Source organism: Cupressus sempervirens, chromosome 2 (genome assembly GCF_028749045.1).
Source record: "Cupressus sempervirens isolate cs-2001-9-10 chromosome 2, ASM2874904v1, whole genome shotgun sequence".
NCBI classification, from domain to species: Eukaryota; Viridiplantae; Streptophyta; class Pinopsida; order Cupressales; family Cupressaceae; genus Cupressus; species Cupressus sempervirens.
Genome location: NC_143119.1, coordinates 535,519,124 through 535,523,433, shown reverse-complemented (window position 1 = coordinate 535,523,433; position 4,310 = coordinate 535,519,124).

Below are 4,310 nucleotides of genomic sequence, written 5' to 3'. Positions count from 1 at the left end.
TATTAGAAATTAAAAAAAAGTGATTTTTATTTATTTATTTTTATTTTTTTAATAATCAATTCTTTATCCAACCTTATGGTCTATTAAAGTTCTACTAAAGTTTTGGTAATAAGTTCTATTAATTGTTTAGGAAATAAATATGTATAAAATGCATTGTTAAATTATTTTATAATAGAAGAAAAATAATATATGCATATCACATATAATTTAATTTAGATAGAAATTTAATTTATATTAAATTTTAATTTATGAATATGTTAAAGCAATTTTTCTTACCTCATCAATTAATTCATGTATATAGTTTAGTTTTGAAAATAATTAAAATAATAATGTGAATAATTATATATGTTCTCTACCAAAATATTTTTTTATATTTTTGAACTATTCTTAAACCTAGACCTCAAATGATTATGTTATTATAACATTGTGATACATGTTTTCAAATAGAACACAATATAACTCATATAGATATGTTAGTTGTAATTTAAGAGTTGAATTTTTAATCATCTAAGAATTAAAAAAGTTCATTTGTTTACTATATTTATTTTTTAAAATTTATTTTTATCAGAATTAGAGGTTTAGTAAATATATTAGAAATAAAAAATAAGACTAAAAAAGAGTATAATTAGTAAGTATTTTTAATATATTTAAATTTTGCTTTATTCTATGTTCTACTAAAGTTTTGGTAATAAATTCTATTTTTGTTATATATAAGTATGGATTTAATTTTTTGTTAAAATTTTGTATAATAGAAGAAAAATAAACATATTTAATATATTTTCATTTAGATAGAAATTTTATTTATAATAAATTTTAATTTATGAAAAGCAATATTTTTTTTTTATCTCCTCAATTAATTCATTTAGATTGCTCACTTTAAATCTTAACTAATTCTCTATATTACAAAGTTTGATTTCAATTGTTGAAATGTTTATATAGAATACAAAAATCTAATTCTGTTATTTTTTCTTTGATTCTACCTATTAACTTATTATCTAAAATGTTTCAATATTCTATAACCAGTTGTTTTATAAGAGAAGTTTATAATATACAAAACACTTGTTGAAAGTTCTATAAATTAGATAACAAATCTAATCATAAAGTTCTATAAATTATAATAAAATTTATTTAAATCATTCCCACTTACTTTTATCAAATAAGACATTTTTAAAAAATATCTTTATTAATTTAACTAATAACAATATTTAGAGATCACAACAAATCCAAAAACTAAATAAGAAAACCCATCTAAAAAATAAGGGTATAAAATCAAACTCAAAGGGTCAAAATCTTGAATTCACATCACTTGACAAATTCATAAAGGTACATTACTCAAATACTTATCCTATTTTTTAAGACAATTGGCTTAAGTTCAGGATTTGGACTCAAGAACTATCTCCCCTCTTTCTTATTGAGATACTATGATATGACACAATCATCCTAACAATTCAGATAAGTCGATGCCCAGTTCTTACAATCTGCATAAAACCCAAGAATGTACATATACATATATATCTAAACTAAACAAACAATGGTAAGAAGTAGTACATCGTGTAAATCTTGACTAGCAAGTGACTACAACTCCCTCCCTCAACCACATCCGAAACATCAAACATAAAATAAAACATTTAAGTACACCATATATATGCAAGTATGGGGTAAATAACTATAGAAGACTACATATAAATAATCAATCTAACTATCATCATGAAATAAGTAAAATCACTATATGAAGATATATGTATGATCATCGAAAGAATAATCATGAACACATGACAAGTAGGTCATCAAAGATATAAACTGAGTATGAAATAACATCCAATCAAATCAAATAATCAAGTACCGCTAACCACAAAACATAACCATAAAGCTCACCTAAAAGAATTCGACAATAGAACATGAAAAGTAAACTAGGGGTAAGCATTACAATTGATCTCTCCCAAAAATAAAACTATATCTCAATTTGTCATTACAAAAGAAAACACATTAACAACCCACAATCTAATGGGGGGGAAAAAAATCATACTAAACTAACTCTGATCTCCAATGCCTACAAATAAAGTAAAAATCTTCCTTTCTAGCATGCCTACTCTATACCATGAAAGATTTTGTAACTAGCCAAAACAAATAAGAATCTTAAGAATCTTGTTGAAAGAATGAAGCGAGCTCACAGATCAGAAAGAGAGAAAACATAGCTGCTAAAAATGAATAAACTATTTCTCATTGATTAATTTATAGTATGTATAGTAATGCAATCTTTATACTAAAATACACTCTTATTAAAAGAGCAAATCATGCGAAGGAACAAGTGAACTAGCCTTAAACTCAAATTTGCATAACATATAATTCATAGTGTGTAACTAATGCACCTTGGTGAGAATGCAATTAACACATAGTTGGAATTATTCTTATTCACCAAGAGAACCAACATTACATTTGCTACAATTCCATTGCCAAGTGGCCTTACTTTTTCCATATCATTTTAATTAAATCTATGGAGATGGAAACATCAAGGGTGAGATGTTAAATAATATCATATGGGAAAATGATGTATTGTTGATACGGATGAGAATAGTATCATACTTTAAGTTCTCTAAATTAGATAACAAATCTAATCATATAGGCTTAATCTTAGAATTAGCACACTAATATTAAAATAACACTTGAATAGATAAGTAATAAGTTCATGAAAAGGTTCAATGCTTCAAATGTGTAAACATCTCCTAGATACAGATAATGAAAATATATCCTTCAAAACCGAACAACTAAATTACAATAACAATATCATATTTTGATCATCAAAATTTCGATAACAGTATCATAGTTTGGAAAATATATCCTTCAAAACCGAACAACTAAATTACAATAACAATATCATATTTTGATCATCTAAACTGTTAATGACAGCATACTATGCAACCGGTGAAGAACTCTTGGGTTTAATCTGTCAACTGTCACTATCATTGAACCCTAACTAAAGTCTAAATGTGCTCAATGTAAACCTAAACAAAGACTGTATAATACACTACCGATTCCTAATTTTTTAAACAATAATATCATAACCATCATCACAATAATTATTTTTTTAACTTTATAATAGCACGCATTAGTTGCGGCAAGGGAAAACATTTAGTAAATAAAAATAAAAACGCGTCTGAACAAAGAACAAAAAAACTGTGCAGTGTACCAATTAAGGAGGGCTTCATATGCAGATGAGCAAAACAGCATCTACTTGATGTACCACTGCTGCAACTTGAGGCAGAGGCGCTTCTTCTTCCTCTCCCCGCTGCTCTTCTGGATTGCCCACTTGTTCGTTTGTTCTCCTAACTGCCATTTCATCAGTTTTCTCCTCCTTTTTCTCATGACCTCCGACCTTACCAGATTCCATATTCTCCTTCTTCCTTTTCAGAGCGTAATACTTAGACTTGAGGAATCTTTTCTTATTATAAAGCTGGTCATTGCTGAAATCATCCTTTAAATGGGGCCTAACAATCTCGTAAAAAGCAAGATTTGGGAATGCACTCGCGCTCGTTACACACGGCCACAAGATGTTCCAAGAATGTTATCTCATCAGTATTTTCCCATATTGTGCCGCTCTTCCTCGCCGATTTCTCCACTTTTGCCTTTTCTTTTTCATTGTTTGGTTTCTTGGCAGAAGGCTCGTGATCATCAACACTTGTTACCTTGGGCCGCTTCTTGGAGGGCGAGGAGGGGCCACCTTTTTCAGAGACCCTCTCACGCTCTGCCTCTACCTCTGCCTCTGCCTGGGAAGAAGGAGAATCCGCCATTCCAGATACAGACATTGCAACTACTCAAAGAGACCAAACGCTTTGCTCGTATGATATTTTTTTTAATAAAAGGGTATTGATTGCAACAAACAACTATGATAGGTGACATGTGCCATTCAATAAATTCTCATAAGAAGCTCAACGAGAAAATACCACTAGAAAACATCAAAAATCTAGCTTCCCCTGTGTGGATCGCTAAATTTAATCAGTTCATCACAAATGTGCTTTTATTCCGTTTCTGTACGTGATCAATGTCACTTATACAACACCGCACATCGTTTGATGAAATACACGCCCGAGGGTACCTGTGTGATATTGGGTAAAGATTTGCCGCACCTGTTCGCTTTAATCAATCACACTGACTTAGGGCCCGTTTGGTTGCAAGCGTAGCAATTGAGAATTATAATAGAAAATTTGAATGAGAATGGAAAATGAAGAATAGGAATGAAAAAATGCAATCCAATCTTGTTTATCCCTTGTTTGGTTATGCAAGCTTAAATTGGAATAGGGTTAACTTACAAC